Below are 22,811 nucleotides of genomic sequence, written 5' to 3'. Positions count from 1 at the left end.
TTAGAAGCTTCATGAGAACAAAGGTAACAGAGCGAAACTAAAACACCATAATTGCAATTAATCATTAAAATTACACAATGCAATTTCCTTTCATATTAATTTTTACCTAAAAATTAAACATACGAAATGTGATGCCCTAGGGTGGGTGCTGTGGTATAGCAGATTAAGCCATGGCCTGCCAATGTGCCTGGGCAGGTAGCAGATGATGGCTCAACTACCTTGGCCCCTGATACTCATATAGGAAGCCTAGAGTGGACCAGCCCTGTGGAGGATTAGCCTATTGAGCCACAGTGCCGGCCTCTTTCTCATTCTTGCTCTCTCTCTCTCTGCCCCCTACCAGTCACTCTTTTAAATAAATAAATCTTAAAAAAATATAGATATATATAGGGGTCGGTGCCGCAGCTCACTTGGTTAATCCTCCACCTGAGGCGCCGGCATCCCATATAGGAACCAGGTTCTAGTCCTGGTTGCTCCTCTTCCAGTCCAGCTCTCTGCTGTGGCCCGGGAGGGCAGCAGAATATGGCCCAGGTGTTTGGGCCCCTGCACCCACGTGGGAGACCAGGAAGAAGCACCTGGCTCCTGGCTTCGGATCAGCATAGCACCGGCCGTAGTGGCCATTTTGGGAGTGAACCAACAGAAGGAAGACCTTTCTCTCTCTCTCTCCCTCTCTTACTATCTATAACTCTGTCAAATAAATTTTAAAAAATAAATAAAATAAAGTGCCCACTGGAGGTCCAGACGTCATAGCATTTGTGTGACAGCATGTGTGAAAGCTAAGCTTTATTGTCTTATTCCTTTTTTTTTAAATGTAAGAAAATTAGAAATTAGTCCCAAACTCCCCAACCCACTGTTTCAATAACTGCAGCCATCAAAATGCTTTTTGACACAATCAATACCGAGCCATACTGACGAAAGCTTAGTAACAGGTAGTTGTTGCTTAAACCCATTTCTGTAACAGCACTAAGCAAGATCATCTTCACTATTTATCACTTAGAAAAAGTTCAAGTACTAACACGGAAATTTAGCAGAACAGTTCTGCTGTCCACCTGGGGTTAGACAGGGTTACTGCTGGGTGCCTCCCGTGGAAGCCTTAGTGCACTCAGACTCTTTTTTTGTCCAAATTCCACTGCTGTATTTTCACACTTGCTGCTGTCTCTCTCCTTAATGATCTTTGATCTCCTTGCTGTTAAAGATCATATTCAAAAACAAAACAGGGAACAAAATACAGTGGCATAAAAGGTAGAGCTGCTGCCTGCAATGCTGGCATCCCACATGGATGCCAGTTTGGGTTTCTGGCTGCTCTGTACTTCGAATCCAGTTCCCTGCTGATAGCCTGGGAAAAGGCAGCAGAGATGGCCCCAGTGCTTGGGTCCCTGCCACAAGAGTGGGAGACCTGGAGGAGGCTCCTGGCTCCTGGTTATGGCCATCTGAGGAGTGAACCAGGAGACAGAAGGTATCTCTCTCTCCATCTCTCTCTCTCTGACTTTCAAATACATGAATGGATCTTAAAAATAAAATAAATGGGCTGGCACTGGGGCATAGCAGGTTAAGCCTCTGCCTGCGACTCTGGCATCCCACAGTGGTGCCAGTTTGAGTCCCTGCCGCTCCACTTCTGATCCAGCTTCCACCTAATGCACCTGGGGAAACAGGGGACCCGCATAGAAGACCTGGAAAAAGCTCCTGGCTTCAGACTGGTCTATCTGTGGGCTTTGTGGCAATTTGGGGAGTGAATCAAGGAATGGAAGACCTCTCTCTCTGTCCACCCCGACCCCATAACTCTGCCTCTTGAATAAATAAATAAATCTAAAAAAATAAAACAACAAGGCCGGCGCCGCGGCTCAATAGGCTAACCCTCCGCCTGCGGCGCCGGCACACCGGATTCTGTCCTGGTTGCCCCTCTTCCAGGCCAGCTCTCTGCTGTGGCCTGGGAGTGCAGTGGAGGATGTCCCAAGTGCTTGGGCCCTGCACCACATGGGAGACCAGGAGAAGCACCTGGCTCCTGCCTTTGGATCAGCGCGGTGCGCCAGCTGCGGCGGCCATTGGAGGGTGAACCAACGGCAAAGGAAGACCTTTCTCTCTGTCTCTCTCACTGTCCACTCTGTCTGTCAAAAAAAAAATAAGTAAATAAAATAAAACAACAAATAATTATTTTTCATCTTTGTATTCAGGCACAAATAACAGTGCTTAATCTCAATTCCTACTTAACATGTATCCACTGAAAGAAGGAGTAAATGACTAAAGAAAGCAATCACTCATAGGACAAGATTATATAAATGCCAAATTAACAATAAAAACATAGGGAGAGCGGCAATCAAATAATCAAGAAGCACAATACTATCCAGAGTCTTCAGAATACAATGAAGGATTCTACGATGACAAAACAATCTAAAAATCTTTGTGCTGCAGAACACATGTACAACAGAGGCTTGGATTCTGAGACCAGGTTGGGAAAGAAGATAAGGCCACCAAGAGATAAGAATGCAATGCAAAGAAACACTGTCTCCTTTCCACCCTCACATGTCTCCCCAAAAAGTAAAGCCAGAGAGATCAAAGCCTAGCACCTCCAAGTAATAAGAGAATTGAGGGGGAAAAATGTGTCCAGGAAGAAGATGTCTTGTTCAGACTGGAAGAATGCATCTATGCTAAAAATTCATGGTCCCAAGGCATGCTCCCAACATAGATACAGAATTTGAATTTATACCACCAACATGGCCCAAGACAAGAAATTCACATAAAATATGTTTACATGTCAGTGAGATTCCTGAATCCAAGACAGATGGTAGGAACAGAAATTCAAGGAAGGAATATTCACTCAACCCAGGTAAACTGGGTTTCCACAAATAAAGTCCTAACTGTAATATAAAACGTTACCACCTCCATAAACAAAATACCCACTCTAAGTAAAAGACAGGAATAACTGCTAGTATTACCTCCCAAGAACTTCAGATGAAAAATGATCAGATATAGACTATAAAACAGGAAGGATTAAAATCACTGGTCTTAAAAAAAGAAGCTGAAAATGTAAGACATTATGTATTTAAAAAAATTATGGGAGAAATAAAACTTAAAGAAACATGTACACTATACACTGGAGAACAAACATCAGATAAAACACAGCTGAACAGAGAACTCATGCAGTGGGACAGAAAAAACTATGCAAAAATTCTACACAGTTAAAGGAAAACAGACAAAAAGAATCAAAAAAGAGTAGACTAACACAAAAGAATGGCAATATTTAGAAAGAAAAAGGCTGAGAAGTTTTCAGAACTCATGAAAGACAAATCTTCATGATCAGGACTTGTAAACCTTGATCAGGATAAATAAATAAAAAGAATCATATTCAGCATAAGTCACTTTCAATAGGAGAATAGTTGTTTTTGCAAATGGAGTTAAGGCATAGGAACAAAACCAAACTAAACAATTCTCAACAGTACTGAAAAACACAGTTAAAAATGAAAGATTTTCAAGGCACTAAAAGTAACTGTCAATGCAGAATTCCAGACCCAACTAAACTCTCACTTAAGAGGGGGGAAAAATGAAGGCATTTTACACACACACACAAAAAATTTTGCCACAAAATTAGTCCACATGGCAAGCAATTAAGAATATCATTCGGCCGGCACCACGGCTCAATAGGCTAATCCTCCACCTAGCGGCACCAGCACACCACGTTCTAGTCCCGGTCGGGGCGCCAGATTCTGTCCCGGTTGCCCCTCTTCCAGGCCAGCTCTCTGCTGTGGCCTGGGAGTGCAGTGGAGGATGGCCCAAGTGCTTGGGCCCTGCACCCCATGGGAGACCAGGAGAAGCACCTGGCTCCTGCCATCTGATCAGCGCGGTGCGCCGGCCACAGCGCGCCGGCCGCGGCGGCCATTGGAGGGTGAACCAATGGCAAAAGGAAGACCTTTCTCTCTGTCTCTCTGTCTCACTATCCACTCTGCCTGTCAAAAAAAAAATAATAAATAAATTAAAAAAAGAATATCATTCATGAAAAACTAATTAATCCGAAAGCAGAAAAACCTGTTCTAGTTTCTGCTCAACATTACAGCAGTTGAAACTAAAGCTAGGGGTAGAAATAATTATCTTAACTATGACTGCTAAGATGATTAATATTTTTGGATTATTGCCAAAGTTTAGAAGGTCAAAATTAACTTCAATTTATAACTATTTTTAAAACAACAATATGCTCTTATGTAAAAAAATGTAAACTACTTCTTTTATAGAAATTTGTTTTATGCAACAGAATACAAACACAAAAAAGTACAATAACAAAAGCTAGTATTTATGGAGTGCTTACTACCAGCAGGCTTTGTTCTAAGCACCTTTTCCTTAAAAATACTCTCAATCCTCACAACAATCCTATGAGATAATAACATTATATACCCATTTTTAGAGGACAGAGGACAGGTAATTTGCCCAATTTTAACAAGTAGGGACAGGAAGATGCAAGGCAGCAAGTAAGAGAAGGGATGGAAAATAAACTGTGATGGCTACAGCAGGACTTGTCTTCCCCAAATTCATAGAGCTGTTTATTTTTTATAAAGATTTATTTATTTTGAAAGAGTTTAAGAAAGAGAGATCTCCCATCTGCTGGTTCATTCCCCAGACATTTGCAACAGCCAGTACTGGGTCAGGCACAAGCCAGGAGCCAGGAGCTTCATCCAGGTCTCCTTGGATACAGGGGCCCAAGCACTTGGGCCATCCTCCACTGCCTTCCCAGATGCATTAGCAGGGAGCTGGATCGGAGTGGAGCAGCCAGGACTTGAGGTGCTGCAGGCAGCAACCCTGATGCCAGCCCCTCACATAGCTGTTTACTTTGATGTCTCAGGGTTAAGGGTGACGAATGAAGAGTGGAAATGATCTAATTAGGCATCTGACAGGCAGGTCTAGTGAGACATGTTCAGGTCACTGGGGGTGTGTCCTCAGAGGGTGGTTCTCATGAGAAGGCTGGTTATCCTGAGCTCAGGTTCCGCCTAGGTTCTCTTCTTTCTAAGCACGTGATCATGCCTCTGCACCAGCCATGACCAGCCTCCACAGTTGTGAGGCGGGGGGGGGGGGGGGGGGGGCACCTGATCCTGAACTCTAATCACCAAACTCTAAGCTAAAATAAACCTTTCCCAGAGAAGCTCCTCCAGGGTGTATTAAAGTTGGAAAAAGCACACTGAGCTGATTCCTACTCTGGTCAAGTGTGTAACATGGCCAGAGATGGAAAGAATCGGGGACTACTGCCACTTGTCACTCTGGCTCAGCTTCTAGAGTCACTGGATTTCTATGGCAGGACATGAGAGGACTATTAAGAAGGCAAACTGAGAGCAGGAAGAGTGAAGCAGAAGCAGCATCAACAGCAGCACAAATTCCAAAGTGAGGGCAGAACAGAGAGAAGGTGCAATGTGGCCCACTGGCCTGTGGGTGCAGAGAACCCAGCAGAGGGTCTCGGCTGTGACGCGCATAGGCACTAGCCGTCACTGAAGGGTTCTGAACAGGGAGATAACTCTGGATACCAACGCCTGTACGTCAAGGCTGAACATGGCAGGGGTTTAGAGAAAGCCAACAACCAACAGTATGCTCCCTCAAAACAGAGGACTGAAGTACGCTTCCCCAATCTCTCTTCTTCAGGACCCTCTTCTCTCCTTAGTCTGCTTCTCGCTATATGAAATCTAAAATCTTCTCAGTTATTTTCTATACCTTTAACTTCACTCACTCACTCTCATCCTGCATCACCCAGTTCACAATTTAGAATCTCCAATCACACAGAAATGGCAATCTGCGACAAATTATACTTAGAAAAAATTAATGCAATTCCCATTAATTAATTAATGACACTCATCACAATCCACCCCGAAGGCAGAGGGGAAACAGCACAGTGTAAAAGCATGAGGCACATGAGTATCACTTTTAGGACTTCACTCAAGTGTACTGTGCTGGTTAACTACTTCAGTCAGGACAAAAAGGACACAAATGTCCAAACTTACAGTACTAAACCAGTGGATTCAATGCTGAGATATCTCTCAGGAGAGATACACCTTATCTCTACTAACTAATTTCTAAGTATAGGCTCTGAGAATCTCTTGTCTGAAATGCTTGGGGACAAAAGTGCTTCAGACTTTGGAGTCTACTGAATTTTGGAATATTTGCAATCTTTACCATTGAGCAATCTCAAATCTGAAAAACCTGAAACTCAAAATGCACCAGGGGCCATCGCTGTGGTACAGCAGGTTAAAGCCCTGGTCTGAAGCACCGGCATCCCATATGGGCGCCAGTTCTAGTCCTGGCTGCTCCTCTCCCGATCTAGCTCTCTGCTATGGCCTGGGAGAGCAGTAGAAGATGGCCCAAGTCCTTGGGCCCTTGCACCCACATGGGAGACCCAGAAGAAGCTCCTGGCTCCTGGCTTCGGATCGGTGCAGCTCTGGCCGTTGCAGCCATCTGAGGAGTGAACCATCGGATGGAAGACCTCTCTCTGTCTCTACCTAGCTCTGTAACTTTTTCAAATAAATAAATCTTTTTAAAAAATGCACTAAGACAGTGCTCAAAAAGTTTCAAATTTCATATCATTTCACATTTTGGATTGGGGTGCTCAACCTGTACATATTAAACCTGAATGTTATTAATTTATTTGAAAGTGTACAATGTGGGATTATCCCCAGTTCTATAGAGCTAAAGGACCATTTATCCTTAGTATGCAATTAAAGGATAAATTTATTCTGAGCTATACTTAATCAAAGGATAGCAAGCATTTTTTAAAAAGATTATCTATTTATTTGAAAGTCAGAGAATGACAGAGGGAGAGATTGAGATCTTTGATCCGCTCGTTCACTCCCCAGATGACTGTTTGAAACAAGGAGCCAGAAGCTTCTTCCAGTCCTCCCTTGTGGGTGGCAGGGGCCCAAGCACCTAGGTCATCTTCCACTGCCCCTCCCAGGCCACCAGCAGGGAACTGGACTAGAAGAGGAGCAGCCAGGATATGAACCAGTGCCCACATGGGATGCCTGCGTTGCAGGCAGCAGCTTCACCCAGTATGCCAAGACGCTGGTCCCAAGCACTTCTTTTCTTGAATATTTATTTATTTGAGAGGCACAGTTAGAGAGAGAGAGAGAGAGAGATACATACATACATACGGAGAGGGAGAGATACAGAGCGAGGTCTTCCATTCTCTGGTTCACTCCCCAAATGGCCACAACCGCTAGAACTGCGCCAATCCAAAGCCAGGAGCCAGGAGCTTCTTCCAGTCTCTGACATGGGTACAGGGGCCCAAGCACTTGGGCCATCTTCCACTGCTATCCCAGGGTATAAGCAGAGTGCTGCATTGGAAGAGGAGCAGCCAGGACAAGAACTGGCACCCATATGGGATGCTGGCACCACAGGTGGAGGTTTAACCACAGGTTTAAGCCACAGAGCCAGACCCCTCATTCCAGCATTTTTTAAATAGTAGTAAACATGGATAAGAACACATCCTGAAGCTGTCCAAAAAGAAAAAAAAAGAAAAGACAGGTTCTGGAGAAACTTCAAGCACCAGTAAGCCAACGATAATGATAGGTACAGCAATTTTACATACCACTCAGGTTACAAAAGAAAAAAAAATTGATAACACCTGAAATAATCTACATATTTAATAAACAGTTTCATGTAAAAGAACTAAATAAATCATTTCCCAGTAATGTTTACGCATCACCTACCAAATTATTGTTTAAGTTTAAATATCTATTTATAGTCTGCAGACATATATTTAATTTCTAAATATTTTAGGCACATATTCAAAATGTGTGAGAAAGATGATTTCCCAAGTAAAGTAAGCGAACATCTTAAGTTAGAAGAAAGAAGATAAAGATAGCGCAAAACTTTCACTTTTTACAGTAGACACCTTAATATTCCCCTTGAAGTAGAGTGCACTGTATCAAAGGCAATAGGAAGAAAAAAAAATGGTCCATATGGAATGCACTTCACTATCTTTAAAATAGGAGAAATTATTTATCAAAGTTTAAAAAAAAGCTTAAAAATAATGAAGCTACTTAATTCACTTGGATCAAACTTGCTAACATTAAGTCAATAAAAAGAAATTCTACACAGAAGTCTTTCAGATGTCGTTTCATTGTGTTTGTACTGAAGTGTAAAAGCACTGAGCTGATCCACTGTACACTGTACACTGGCCCACAGCTACACAGCCCATCTACCTACTGAACAGCCTGAAACTAAGACTTTCAAATGACTAAATATCAAAGGGTGAAAAAAAAAACCTATAAAATAATGCATTTAAAGATTATGCTAAATCCTGTATGGAATTTGCTAGGTAATTCTAATACACAAGCACTCTGAGATCCCTTATGCTACTTGACCCAAAGCATGAATATAGGTTAACTAGAAATTCATCAACGGAATGAAGTTTAAAGCAAAAATAAATAAATAAAATAAACCATGTTCCAAGCATTTCTATTCTGTTTTTTTTTTTTTTTTTTAATATTTATTTGGGGCTGGCACTGTGGTATAGTGACTAAAGCTGTTGTATGCAGTGCTGGCATCCCATATGGGCGCCGGTTCAAGTCCCAGCTGCTCCACTTCCGATCCAGCTCTCTGCTAAGGCCTGGGAAAGCAGGAGAAGATGGGACAAGTCCTTGGGCCCCTGCACTCATGTGGGAGACCCAGAAGAAGCTCCTGGCTTCAGATCGGTGCAGCTCCGGCATTGCGGCCAATTGGGAAGTGAACCATCGGATGGAAGACCTCTCTCTCTTCTGTGTAACTCTTTCAAATAAATAAATAAATCTTTAAAAGAAAAAGATTTATTTATTTTATTTCAAAGACAGAGTTACAGAGAGGCAGAGGCAGAGAGAGAGAGGTTCACTCCCCAGATGGCCGCAATGGCCTGAGCTGTGCTGACCCAAAGCCAGGAGCCTCTTCCAGGTCTCGGGCCATCCTCCACAGCCCTCCCAGGCTACAGCAGAGAGTGGGATCGGAAGTGGAACAGCCAGGACTTGAACCGGCACCCATATGGGATGCCGGCACTACACCACAGCGCTGGCCCCCTGTTCTGTTTTGTATGCTATTGCTTTTGGTGAGTGAGTAGGCATTTTGGTCAGGTACTCTACTCAAGACTAGCCTATGAGATGCCACTTAATTCATGATACTATATATTTGTGAGAAAACAAACAACAGAAAAATGATTTATCAGCAACCAAAACATTCAAAGAATCCAACTGCATCAGAAACAGAAGTATTCAGTCAAAGTGTGTCACTGTGGACCTAGGGATGGTCAGAGAAAGTAATGTGCCCTCTTAGCGTGGAGCTGGGTCACGCATCAGCTCCCCAGTCTCCTGTTTGCTGACTGAGTACTTGAGAGTACTCAGCCTCCATGACCATGTGGCCAATACTGGAATGAAATTTCTAATACAAAAGGAATTATATATTAAAATTAATGTTACAGATACTATATATAAAATTATATAATAAAATGTGCATATAAATACATATTCATACATCCTATTGGTTTTATTTCTCTGGAGAACTTTATTATAAAGTTATACAAAGTTCCTCTTACAACTTTCCTATTAGTTTGAAATTATTTGAAAATCAAAGAAGGGGGCTGTAAATTTTCCTAAATTATACAGAAGCTCCTCAATTTAAAAACCTCCCTCTTGCAAATTTCATAGAAACTAAGAAAGCTACACATCCAGTAAAGTACAATTCTTACCAATAGATGGCATTAGTGCTCACACTGGACTTAAAAGCCAAAATGGGTTCATGAACAATTTTTTGGGAACTAAGCTATATATTAGTATATTGACAAATATTTTTGATGCATGGTAATAGAACAGATGAATATTATTTAAAAGAAAAAAATTTTTAAGATTTACTTTATTTATTTGAAAGGTACAGCGATGGGGAAGGGGGTGGCGGTATAGAGAATTTCATCTACTGGTTCACTCCCCAAATGGCCACAAGCCAGGAGCCTGGAACTCTATCCTGGTCTCCCACGTGAATGCAGGGCCCCAAGTACTTGAGCCACCTTCCACTGCCTTCTCAGGAGCATTAGCAGGGAGCTGTATTCAAGGTGGGATGGCTGGGACGAACCGGCACTCCCATACGGGATGTCGGCTTGGGCAGTTTAACCCACTGCACCACACCACCAGTCCCCCCAACTCCCATCCTTTAAAGATTTATTTATTTGAAATGCAGAGCAGTGGCAGAGAGAGTCAAGAAGAGTCAGAGAGAGAGAGAGAGAGAGAGAGAGAGAGAGAGAGAGAGAGTTCCACCTGCTAGTTCACTCCCCAGAAAGCTCCAACAACCAGGACTGGGCCAGGCTGAAGCCAGGAGCCAGCAGTCAGGAACTCCATCCTGGTCTCCCACGTGGGTGCATCTTCCACTAACTGAGAACCGAAGAGTTCAGTCAGGACTACAACTGGCAGAGTCACTAAGTGCAGGCTTAACCTGTTATGACAACACCAGCCTGAGATATGACTATTTAGAGAGCTCAACTTGGGGTACATTTTAAATTCCCAGGTCTTTCTCATTTTGATATGTGTCCCCTCATGCCAAGGCATGCCCTACCTTTGCAGACCCCATGCAGAGTCATGACTGTAGGAACCTACTGTAAAGTATCAGATCCTTCAAATGTACAGGAATGATTAGCAGAGAACTGGAAGGGGTGGGGAAGGGAAAGGAAGAAAAAGCCAAGTTTGCTAACACTGCTTTTATTCCGATCTCAATTTTACATAAAACAACAGCATGCTGAAGTCACAAGATCTGGCCAAGCTCACATAACCAGTTAATGGCAGAGGCAGGTCCTAAAAGCATGCTTTCTGTTGGCTAATGCTTGGCACATTCTACAAAGCCAGAGTACCTTTCCCTACCAACCCGTGGCTGTTTAAATACCATGGAAATGTGGGAGTGGCAGGAGGCGAAGTATCTAGTTTCTTTTCCTCTTCACTTCCAGCAGTTCATTAGGTGAACAAGATGAAAGAACAGCACACACACACAGGCTAGGAAAGGTGAGATCTTCCTTAGAACTCAGGACTGCCGATAGTTTGCAGGGCAATATAGCGGGCAAAATGTAAACCAGAGACAGGAAGCATCAGGAACAGAGGCTGGAAAAAACAAGTATAAAGGGCAATGTCTGTCACAGTACAACAAAAGCCTGAACTTTACTTTGTACACAAAGAAAAGGCAAAGTCCTCATAATGCACTGAGAAGTGATATGCTCTTACAAGCCCCAGTGAGAAGGATACACACACAGAGAGAAAGAGAAACGCAGAGAAAAAGAGTTTCAGGTGGTGCGATTCATTCCTTCTGACAACAAATGACACCTATGCAACAAATTCAACCACAACACATCCTTGATGTCCCAAGATAACCTCAAAGATCCCTAAATTTGCGATTTCTACCATGGCATATAAAGCACTGAAGCATAACTTTTTCCTCCTACAGATCTCTAATGATCCTTTTTTTTAAAAAAAAAATAAGATTTGTTTATTTATTTGAAAGAGTTACACAAATAGACACAGAGAGGGATATTCCATCCACTGGTTTACTACCCATGGTGGCCGCAATGGCCAGGGCTGGGCTAGGCAGAAGCCAGGAGCCTCTTCCAGGTCTTGCACATGAGTGGCACCTGAGTCATCTTCTGCTGTTTTTTCCCAGGTCATTAGCAGGGAGCTGGATCAGAAGTGGAGGAGCCAGGACACGACCCCCTGCCCATAAGAGATGCCGGCACTGCAGCAGGCGATGACTTTACCTGCTATGCTACAGTGCTGGCCCTGACCTTTAATGATTCTAAGACTGAAATAATTTGTACTTATTCATAACACCATATAAACTGTAAAGCAGACTCACTTGCACCATGAATTTAAGCCAGCACACAATACTACACTTTACTCTTTACCCAAAATTCCTCCTTCTAGATCTACTGCGTGTTTTTTTTCCTTCTCGTTTAGTCACCAGCATTATGAGTTGGCATCAGGGAAGGAACATAGTGCTGTCAACAAGTTACTACACCAAACAGCAGAGATTAATCATTCCCATTGAGAAGTATCCACAGGGTGGTAGACTAACAAAATCACAAATTACTACATGCCAGGCATCTTCTCAGTCATCCCTGGAATAGGGAAACCCACAGGCATTTATTGCTAAAAGCCAAGGATCTAGTCTACCAGCAACTAATAGTGAAAAATAAATAATAATATAAAAAAGCCAGAAAACAGCAAAAAAAAAAAATTCACCTGCTCTAACAGTAAAGATCCCACTGGGCTTTTAAAAAGTTACAGTACGTGTTAACAACATAATACAATCAGCCCTCCCGTCCCCTCAGATTCCACATTAAGAGGATCCAACCATTTGTAAAACATTTGAGGGGGAAAAAAAAAAAAACAACAAATCTCTATCTAATACTGAACATGTATGGACCTTATGGCTGTTCCCTGAACAATACAGTGCTACAACTACTTCCAGAGCACTTACATTGCATTAGGTATCGTAAGTCATCTAATTAAAGTATACAAGGGGACATGCACAGGCTCCAGGCAAATACTACACCTCTTACACAAGGAGCTTGGAGCATCTGCACATTTTGGCATCTGCAGGGGAAAGGGTCCTGGAAGCAATCAGCCAGGATGCTAAGGGACAACTCTATTTCCAAAGTGCCTTGTAGTTTGCACAGACATCTGAAAGCAATTCCAGCAGAAGGATTTCAAGGAATTTTCTAGTAAATTTATGGGCCAGTTTTCCATTAGAACGTTTGTATTAAGAACTCAGAACACTGAGTCTCTGAAGATACATTATGCCTGTGTTAAGTTCTGGGGCCACACAAAGACCAGAAGGGTATTTCCTACATAAATACTGAAGTGTTGCGGTGACTGGAACGCTGTTCTTCATGTATCCTAACAGTTTGCTAAGGTAAATATTACACTAAGTTTAGTAAACTAAGACTCAGATTCAGAAGAGGAATATTTAAGGAGAGCAAAGAGATTACTTTGTAGAAACCTCTCTCTTCCACCCTCCACCAAAAGAAAAGGCTTCTCAATCTGTCTCATTTGCGAGAATTCCTTCATATTTATTTAAGTTTGCCAAGGAAGACATGTTAGCAATCTCTCTGCAGAGACTCTGAGATCTCAACTGAGAGTACTAACCAGTAAAATTAGGCAGAAGAGAGGGGGAATGTATGATAAGGGCAAACTCTGGGACAGGAAATACTATTTGTAAAGCCAGAAGAATGGAATAAACAGGTCCAACAGGAAAATGCCGGTTTACTCTTGGCAGAAAACTTGTGTGATGTGATGTGATGTGATGTGATATGATGTGTGTGTGTTGATAGCATGGGAAAAAAACTTATACTGTATTCTCTAAATCTTGTGACTTCCTAAGAGATCATGAATAAAACTAGGGCCATGAACCACCCAACTCTTCAAAAATATGAAAACCATGTACATGAGCATGCATGAAAATAAACTCATTTTCCAGGATCCATGGCCATCAAGTGATTTCCAAAAGGACTTGAGAATAAAACGAAGTTATCACTGTTCTGGGTGACTAGGAGTACCTATGAAATTACTGGGAGAGAAGCATGCCATAATACTTTTTTAGAAAAACAAAGTAGGCAACATTTGTGGAGGCCAATGGATTAAAAAGAGAACCTTAAAAATAGAGGACACAGTAAGGAGGTTATTGCTCAACCGCAGCCAAAGGGCTCTATGTACAAAAAAAAAAAAAAAAAGCTAGTTGCAGAGACATTTCAAGGTAAATGTGTCAATCTGTCAACCTCTGCAGGAGATTTAAAGACCAAGAGGCAGGAAGCTACCTTATCATCCTGATTCTCATTTAAGTTCAAGTCATTTACTTGTCCCCTATCATCATCAGTAAAAGCCATGAAATAAAACAGAGTAGCTGCAAATGAACTACCACTTTCTTCCACTTGCAACCAGTCTCCACTAGAAAACTAACACACAATACCAAAGGTCCCCAAAGAAACATTGGTGGTGAGGAACAGGGGTTGGCAAGCTAAATCCAGCTTGTTTTTGTAAATGAAAGTTTTAATGGACTACAGCTACCATCATCTGTTTATGAATGATCTATGGCTGCTTTCACACTCAAAAAGGCAAAATTGGAGAGCCAAAGCAGAGACTTCACTGCCCACAAAGCCTCGAGTATTTACTACCTGGGCTTCTACAGAAACTTTGCCAACCTCTGGTCTGGAATGAAAACAGGGACAGACTCCACTTCAGAGAGCACCGCTTTAGCATGACAGATGGAAGCAAGGAGCAAAACAGGGCTGCATGTGCTCCCTCTGCACGCGCTCAAACCCTGCCACACAGCCACCAGCCTTCGGGAGCAGCTGCACACGAGCCTGCAGTGGCACCGAGGTACTTCTAAAATCCTACTCACATTCAGTCTACAAAAGTCCAAGTATATCTGTATTTGGAAAGGTACCCCTCTCTATACAAGCAACATATCAGGGGCCAAGGTTTTCAACTCACCCAAATCACTGCCCTTCCTCTCATTGTTCCACTCAGTTCTACCTTCTCTCCCCTCATGGTTCTCTGTTCCGATGGAAATAGGTCTTCCCTCCTAAGTGTTATGACTTAGTGTCACTACTTGTCTCACATCCAAGTGTCATCATGTAAAATTGCTGAAGTATTTGATCTGAGAACTAGAGTCTTGGTCTACCTACACAACACTGACAAAAAGCTGGCTAGGCAGGCATTTTTAATGAATAATTCTTGATCTAAATTTCAGGTTCCAAATAGGCACTATTTATTTCATGAGCAAAAACTCAATTATAGCCTACTACTGAAGATCTACTGGTAGCCCTCTAGGAACCTCCACGGGCAACTATGCGTATGGTGGTGGTGAAGTTTCAACTTCTTAATGATATAAAAACAAGTACTATAACACATCCAAACAGAACTCCAGGTGCCTATATAAAAATAATTATTTCATAAATCAAAAAATCTTGGGGCTGGCATTGTGTCATAGCAGGTAAGCTATTACCTGCAACGGCAGCATCCCATGTGGGCACCAGTTCATGGACCAGCTACTCTGCTTCCAATCCAGCTCTCTGCTAATGGCCTGGGAAAATCAGCAGAAGATGGCCCAGGTGCGTGGGCCCCTGCATCCACGTGGGAGACACAGAAGAAGCTCCTGGCTTCAGCCTGGCCAAGCACCAGCTGTTGCAGTGAACTCGGGTATGAACCAGTGGATGGAGATCGCTCTCTCTCCCTCTCTGGAACGCTTTCAAATAAATAAATACATCTTTAAAAGAAAAATCTCATAAACGCATAATCCACACATTCCCAAAGGCCTAGGACACAATTTTCTCCAAAGGATTCTGTTCTTTTAGCAACTTATTTTGCTAATAACATATTTCAACATAGGAATGGATAATAACACAGGATTCAAATAAGCAGCTAAACTGACTTCAACTCTAATCATGGTTTCTCACCCTTGCCCCCACCAGCATGTGGCACCAGACAACTCTGTTAAGGGGGAATTGCTGTGCACAGTAGGTGATCTGACAGTGTCTCTGGCCTCCACCTCCGTGTCTGAGAGGGAGGTGAGCTGCTGAAGATAATGACAAATCACCTCCAATCAAGAACCACAGCTCCATGTCAATTCTATTTTTTTTTATTTCAAAGACTTTTCAATTTTTTCTGCTTTGTATATGTAAGGTAATAATAAGCAAGGTGCAGTAACAATATAGTTTTTAATCTTTTATCATTTCATATCTAGAGTAAGATTTTTATTGCATCATTTCTTAATGTGTTGTTCTAAAACAGCCTTTTATATAGGTAACCTGTAATGCACTGCACACTTTCAAAGCATAAACACCCATGAAAAATCCTCCATGGTGAAAATGGTGTAGACACTTAGCTGCCCCTGAAGTTGTCTTGGCTTCTCTCAGCATAATTACCTGATTGTATTGTTCAGATTTATTATACCCCTAGATTTTCTGTCTGCTTGCTCTATCTTGAGAGAAGGTTGAAATCTTTAACCAAGATTGTGGATTTGATAGTTTCTCCTTGGAGTTCTATTTTTTCTATCATGCATTTTGAAGTTCAGTTATTAACTATACAGACGTTTAAATTATTATGACCTTGATTAACTGAACTCTATCATTATGTAATGAAATAATTTAACCATATTATATGATATTATAAACCTACCACTTCTCCTTAACTATCGTAAGCAAGGTATATCTTTTTTCATCTTTTACTTTTAAGATATTAAATATAAGATACTTATAAACAATGTTTCACATAGGCAGAGAGAGCTGGGTCTTGTTTTTTTCAGAGGGAGTATGCTTTTTTTATTTTTAATATTCATTTATTTATTTATTTCCATCTACTTGAAAGAGCAAGAGATAGCTTCCATCTGCTGGTTCTCTCCCTAAATGCCCACAACCGCCGGAGCCAGGCCAGGCCAAAGCCAGGGGCTTGGAATTCCATCCAGGCCTCCCAAGCAGATGGCAAGGACCCAAACACTTGGGGCATCATCTGCCGCCTCCCAGAATGCATTATCAGGAAGCTGGACTGGGAGCAGAGGAGCCAGGACTACAACTGACACTGCATCATGCGACAGGAGTATCCTCAGTGGCTTAATACAATGCACCAAAATGTACCCCTTGCTTCTTGCTTTTTAAATCTAGCAATCTATCTTTTAAATGGCATGTTTAGGCCATTTATATTTAGTGTGATTATTGATATAAGATTTAAATCTATTATCTTGCTATTAGTTTTCTATTTATTCCATGTTCTATCTTTTAACTTTTTATGTCTTCTTTTAAATTGAATATATGTTCTAATTCCATTTTATCTCTTTTGTTGGCTTATTAGCTATAAAATGTTGTTTTATATGATTACTTTGCAATTTATAGTATACATATTTTAACTTACCATGGCCTTTCTTCAAGTGATATTATACCATTTCAAGGCTGGTGTAAGAATGTTATCATGGTATTCATTCCTAATATATCCTGTCCACCTAATTCTCTCTCTATATCTGAGGTATTCTGCATGCTTGTTAAAATGGGAAATAAATAAGCATTAGAAAAGCATCAAAGAAATAGCAACTGAGACCTTTCCCTTGGCTTCATTTAAGAAGGCAAATGGGGAGCCAGTGCTGTGGGCACAGTGGGTTAAAGCCCTGGCCTGCAGCACCTGGTTCGAGTCCTGGCTGCTCCACTTCTGATCCAGCTCTCTGCTATGGCCTGGGAAGCAGAAGATGGCCCAAGTCCTTGGACCCCTGCACTCGCGTGGGAGACCTGGAAGAAGCTCCTGGCTCCTGGCTTTGGATCAGTTCAGCTCTGGCCCTTGAGGACATTTAGGGAGTGAACCAGTGGATTGAAGACCTCTCTCTCTGGCTCTACCTCTCTCTGTAACTCTTTCAAATAAATAAAATAAATCTTAAAAAAAAAAAAAAAAAGGTAAATAGGGGCCAGCACTGTGACACAGCAAGTGAAGCTGCCTCCTGTGACACCGGCATCCTATATGGGCGCCGGTTAGGGTTCTGGCTGTTCCACTTCTGATCCAGCTCCCTGCTGATGTGCCTGAGAGGGGGCAGCAGAGGTCGGCCAGTGGGCCCCTACGCCCACATGGGAGACCCCGACGGCCATTTGGGGAGTGAACCAGCAGGTGGAAGATCTCTCTTTCTGCTCCTCCTTCTCTAATTCTGCCTTTCAATATAATGAATAAATCTTTGAAAAAGAAAGAAAAGAGGTATGCAGAAGCAAAAGACCACATGGCTGGGAATGGTATGAGAGGTAAAGAGATACTACCTGGCCCCCAATGTCATTCCAGCGCCTGTTCTTGTCCCTCAGACTCAGTTGCACATATTATAATAAATACATAGGTAAGTAAAATAGAAAAATAATTAGATAATTAAGAACCAAAACTCTAGACCACCTGGGTTCAAATACTATGTTTGCCACTTACATATTGTATAACCTTGAGTAAACTGGTTAACCTTTTTGTGCCTCTGTTTCAGCATCTTAAAATGAATATAACATATTGTTAACACTGATAAAATGCTCAAAACAACATCAAGCATCCATTAAGTGCTCAATATAGAAACAGCAAGCACTGCTATTCACACTACGTGACTACCTTGCCAAATGTGGGGTTACACTTCCTTAAGTCAATCTGCAAGTAGATTAATTCTAGCTAAGACTCCACTTGCAAAAGGAAAACTCAGATTATGTCAAATAGCACACTATTAATCAAACATTGTTACGTGCCCGGCATTGTTGTAAAAGCTTCCCATGTGTCATTCTCAATCCTCCCAGCATCCCTGTGAGGAAAGGTATTGTCAAGGCGGTTACTTTACAGGTGAGATATGAGACACAAGTTAAACGACTCACCCATAGTCACAAACCTGGTACAAGATAAAATCAGAATTCTAATGCCAAAAGTCTGACACCAAAGCCTGCAATCTGTCCTGGGAAAAACTGAATGTTGTCTTCAGCAGGACAATAGCCAAAGAAGTATCACAGCCGAAGAGCCAGAAACCAGTCTCCAGTCTCCCCATTCTGTAGCCCTCTTCTCTTCCTCTAAGACCACACAGTTTCTCCTTAGAAATCTGTGCTTCTGTGGAGGATGGCCCAAGTGCTTGGGCCCTGCACCCCATGGGAGACCAGGATAAGTACCTGGCTCCTGCCATCAGATCAGCGCGGTGCACCGGCCGCGGCGGCCATTGGAGGGTGAACCAATGGCAAAAGGAAGACCTTTCTCTCTGTCTCTCTCTCACTGTCCATTCTGCCTGTCCAAAAAAAAAAAAAAAAAAAGAAAAAAGAAAAAAGAAAGAAAAGAAAAGAAATCTGTGCTTCTGGGGGCTGGCAACGTGGTGCCTAGTGGGCAAAGCCACCCCCTGCAATGCTGGCATCCCATATGAGCTCCACTTCCAATCTAGCTTCCTGCTAGTGGCCTGGGAGAAACAGCAGCAGATGGCCCAAGTGCTTGGGCCCCTGCTACCCATGTGGGAGACCTAAAGAAGCTCTTGGCTCCTGGCTTCGGCCTGGCTCAGTCTCTCGCCACTGTGGCCATCTTGGGGAGTGAACCAATGGATGGAAGATCTCTTTTGCTCTGTCTCTCTGTAACTCTGACTTTCAAATAAGTAAGTAAATCTAAAAAAAAAAAAAAAAAGGAAGGAAGGAACGTTGTGCTTTTCTAGGCACATGTGCCCTCTTCTTTTATACTCACCAGACGGCCTCCGTACTTCCTGTATCATTTCTGTAACTCACAGCTTCTGCTGACACCTAAACTTCAGTCTATAGGACCCTACACCAATACATCTTTCCAGAACTAGCCCCCATGGCTCAGTGGCAAATTAACCCCAAGTTTCCTATGACCACACAGTCCTAGGTCAGGTGACTTATGCATTAGGTCAAATGCCCCTTGCTGGACTAACCCATTGCAATACAACTTTGTATGCTATAAAACATAGCTGTTGAGGTCTGTTCTGCAACATACTGTGGAAAAGAAGTAAATTTCCTTCAAAGGAACTGTGGGCAGACTAGAATTATAGACAACCTGTCTAGGATACTGAGTCAGATAAATCATCACTTATCTGAGTTTCAAGTCTTACCGGCCTTTCTAATCTATTTAGTCACCCTAACTAAGCTGTTATAAATACAAATTTTCGTTGTTACTAAAGAGACCATATAATTTGCAGCATCACACAAGACATGGGTTCAGGGTTACCATACCATACTATATCAACAGTACTAAGACTAAAAGGAGGAAAATCTATTGTCATCTATCATTGCTAATTCCGCTTAGACACAGAAGTAGTATCACTGACCCTGCCTACTCCAACAGTCGTATCTCTTGGGCCACGTGGGACTGACGCAGATGAGGGGACTAGACTTGCGGACTTCATTGCTACAGCTAACTCACAGAGCCCACACTGCTTAGATGCACAAGCGCAGTACCAAAGGCTTCACCAGTTCTGCCGGCTCCCTTGAATTCAAGCCTCAAAGTGCTATCTTTAAAAACTTTTTGGCAGCCGGCGCCGCGGCTCAAAAGGCTAATCCTCCGCCTGCGGCACCGGCACACCGGGTTCTAGCCCCGGTCAGGGCGCCAGATTCTGTCCCGGTTGCTCCTCTTCCTGTCCAGCTCTCTGCTGTGGCCGGGGAGTGCAGTGGAGGATGGCCCAGGTTCTTGGGCCCTGCACCTGCATGGGAGACCAGGAGAAGCACCTGGCTCCTGGCTTTGGATCAGCACGGTGCGCCAGCCACAGCGCGCCGGCCGCGGCGGCCATTGGAGGGTGAACCAATGGCAAAAGGAAGACCTTTCTCTCTGTCTCTCTCTCACTGTCCACTCTGCCTGTCAAAACACACACACACACACACACACACACACACACACACACACACCACCACCTTTTGGCAAATGAATCCTACCCTGTACTTTCTGGCTCTCTTAATGGCAGAAGGAAAGGTCAAAACTAAAACTTCTGCATAATTAGCTAAGTATTAGGAACAGAAGCAATAGACATACAACTTATAAATGCTACTTCCCACCAATTTTGTTTCAAGCCTTTCTGTTGGGAAGATTATCTAATATATGCATAACCAGAAGCCTTTTTTTAGAAGACTGGTTCCAAACAGTTTGGATTTTCCTCCAGTCTTCATTCACAAACTTTCAATCTACAGCTGTAAAAAGAAAGGAAACAAAGCAAGAAGCCAGAAGTATGTACTATCAATTCAATTTTAACTTCTGATTCTTCCAAGGGTGAAATAAATCTAGCCCTACACCTTATCAAGTATAACTGCATTGTCCACTCCATCCCACTCCATCCCATAAACTCTTCAATCCAAAGTGTGCAGAAAAAAATGTACTCCTATTTCCTTATCTTCAGTCATGCTGTTCCCTGATACTTAGTGTGTTCTTTCCACCCAAATGAGTCACGTTCCTCAAAAGCCACCCCTGTCCTCATGAGGCATCCTCTCCAGAGAACATTTGCTAAAGCTCTTCAATCTGCCACAGGACTGCATACTGTGGTTTCACATTTCAGATGCTGCCTGTCACCAGGAATGATAACAATCTCAAGTACTATACTCATACAACACACAAAACTGGCACTGGCTGAAAGAAGAGGTCAAAGGCAGAATTTCTTAACTGTAAGATATTCTCAAAATGTTTCTCCTTAGATTTACTCCTATCTCCCTAGTTTGTAAACAATATAAACCTATAAAAATATATCAGCAAATCAAAACATAAAGAAAAGTAGCACACACTACCCTAATGACAACTTATAAAATAAAAGCTATGTCAATCAAAATGAAAACACATGCTAATCACCCACCTACACATCCCTCAACTGTCTACAAAGATTTCAGCACAGGGCAGGTGTTTGGTGCAGTGGTTAGAAGCGCCTGCATGGAGTGCCCACGCCTCAGAGTGGAGTGTCTGAGTGCAAGCCCCACTTCTGTGCCCCATTCCAGCTCCCTACTAATACACCCTGGGAGGCAGCAGATGACAACTCAAGTACTAGATACCCTGCCACCCACATGGAAGACCCAGAATGGGTTCCAAGCTCCTGGCCTCAGCCTGGCCCAGTCCTGGCTGTTATTAAGTATTTGGGAAATGAACTAGCAGATGGGAGGTCACTCTACCATTCAAAACATTTTTAAAAACTAATAACAAAGATTTCAGCATATACACAAGAGTTCTGCTTAAGAACAGACACAGAAAGCACACAGATTTGTCACATAGGTTAATTCCAGAAGGCCAGAAAAGTTCTAGTCAAAATCTGGGGATCTCTATCAGAATAGGGAGAGATCCAATAAACACTTCACTCCAAGAACCCTGGGGATCTAGAGTAATCTTGAACATATGAGAACCCAGGCGTGACCACAGTTAATCTCCAAAATCTTCAAAGAGAAGCAGTGAAGAACTCGCTCCACAAAAGCTCTACTTATACTTTCTCAGTTAATCCTTACAATACTCCGGTGAGAAGGTAATACTAAAGGTGCATTTTACAAAAAAAAAAAAAGTCAAAAAAATCTTTTTAAATTAGAAATTATTTCATTGATTCCAAGAATACTCAGATGCTTATTAAAAGATTAAGGCAGGGGCAGCGCTGTGGCATAGCAGGTAAAGCCGACATCCCACATGGGTGCCAATTCGTGTCCCAGCTGCTCCTCTTCCTATCCAGCTCCTTGCAAGTGTGCCTGAGAAGGCAGCAGAAGGGGGCTCAAGTGCTTGGGCCCCTGCACCCACGTGGGAGACCTGGAAGAAGCTCCTGGCTCTGGCCAGGCCCAGCTCCAGCCCTGTGGCCATTTAGGAGGTGAACCAGTAAATGGAAAGTCTCTATGTCTCTCCTCCTCTCTCTGATTCTGCCTTTCAAAAAAACAAAAAAGACTGGAAATTAAAAAACAAAAGATTAAAACGCAAAGTCAGAATTTAAAAACATACACTCATTAAAAAACACAACTGATAATTTGTAGACTAGACCCAACCAAAATCCAAACCATATTAATGTTTCTCTAGCAATCACATGTGAGCCTATCACTCACTCCTTGCTCAAAAACTATTAATGTCATTTAACTTCATGCCAATTGGTTAATCATTTGAATAAGACAAAAATTAGATCTTAAAGTAATATGAATTAAAGATTAAAAACATGTAAGCCATAAAAATACCATATGTAAACACAGGAGAATTTTTGCCAAGTATCCTGACATAGGAAAGTCTTTCCAGGACTAACACTGGAAACAGAAACAAAGAGGTCCAATCTGACTAGAAATAAATAAATACAATATTACATATTTTAACAATTCTAAGGCGCTCATGTTTTAACCTTGCACAATACCTGAAATCAGGATACTTCTTAAAATTGAC

General features: G+C 42.4%; 1 protein-coding gene across 13 annotated transcripts in view; it reads right to left on the bottom strand.

The window, feature by feature from the left end:
* Positions 1 to 22,811, bottom strand: part of RALGPS2 (Ral GEF with PH domain and SH3 binding motif 2) — a 189,397-nt gene that overhangs the window by 129,873 nt on the left and 36,713 nt on the right. For 5 of the 13 annotated variants that reach the window (XM_070077186.1, XM_070077193.1, XM_070077191.1 and 2 more), the window contains exon 2: positions 10,858 to 11,069. The exons of the other annotated variants lie outside the window; for them this stretch is intronic. The gene's annotated coding sequence lies outside the window, so the exon portion shown is untranslated. The remainder of the gene's footprint in view (positions 1 to 10,857; positions 11,070 to 22,811) is intronic. 13 annotated transcript variants of the gene reach the window in all.

This window comes from Oryctolagus cuniculus, chromosome 7 (assembly GCF_964237555.1).
Source record: "Oryctolagus cuniculus chromosome 7, mOryCun1.1, whole genome shotgun sequence".
NCBI lineage: Eukaryota > Metazoa > Chordata > Mammalia > Lagomorpha > Leporidae > Oryctolagus > Oryctolagus cuniculus.
Note: the sequence above shows the minus strand (reverse complement) of the source record. Positions and strands in the feature narration are given on the sequence as shown.